Consider the following 1,056-nt stretch of genomic DNA (forward strand, 5'->3'; position numbering starts at 1 on the left):
TGAAACTGGAATGTGAAGATGCAATAGGGCCAGTCATCTAGGAGCTCCTTGCAATTCATGGGCCAGATGCTCAATCTGTGCTTTTCTACTCAAAGAGCCAGGTGGAAGAGCTGACAGCCCTGGTTGCTTCATACACAAGACAGCTATCACTATAAATTGTGTCTCTGCCTCTTTGCTCAGCTCAGAACCCCTCCAGACACAGCACAGTTCCCTCCTGCTGACAGATTAAATTGCATGAGCAGACAATGTCCTGGAACTCACACCATTCCCCAAAACTCAGACATCTACCAAGCTAAAGTGTATGAACAGGGAATTTCATAGAACCATAGAATAATCAAGCTTGGAAGAGACCTTTAAGATGATCCAGTCCAAGCATCCGTCAGAACTCCCACTGTAACCACTAAACCATATCTTCCAGTGCCAGATCCAGATGCCTCTTGAAACACCTCCAGAGATGGTAATTCCAACCATCTTCCTGGACAACCTATTCCAGTGCCTGAACACCTAGCAGTGAAACATTTTTTTCTAGTAGCTAATCTGAATCTTCCCTGTCTCAGCTTAAAGCTGTTTCCTCTAGCCCTTGCACTAGAAGCTGACTGTCTGTGGGGGAATTATTTTTAACCTTACCTCAGTTTCTGTCAATATTTGTGGATTTGTTTAGGCACAAAATCTGCCAAGTGAGCTACAGAGGAGAATCTTCTTGAGCAGGCAGGTTTGTGTACCTGAACAGGGAACAGCCATGAACACTGTTGAAGGATGGGCCCTTTGTTATCAATAGAGTTTTGATACAGTTCCAGAGTGAAAAAATGTTTACACTCCTTACATTTTAAAGAATTCTTACACAAGAAATAGGTAAATACACAATTGTGTGTGTTTCCCAGTATAGGTAATCAAAAGTAGCCCAACTCTAGATATACCTTCAAGCTATTCCTGCAAAAGTCTGAGGAGCATTAGTCCTGTCTAGACTGTGAAACCTCCTAAGGAGGTGTACAGAAATATAGAATGTATTGATGCTTTTCAGAGTTTTGAACTAAATTACCCCAGATCCACTTAACA

The sequence above is a fragment of the Acanthisitta chloris genome, unplaced genomic scaffold (assembly GCF_000695815.1).
Source record: "Acanthisitta chloris isolate BGI_N310 unplaced genomic scaffold, ASM69581v1 scaffold4539, whole genome shotgun sequence".
Lineage (NCBI taxonomy): Eukaryota > Metazoa > Chordata > Aves > Passeriformes > Acanthisittidae > Acanthisitta > Acanthisitta chloris.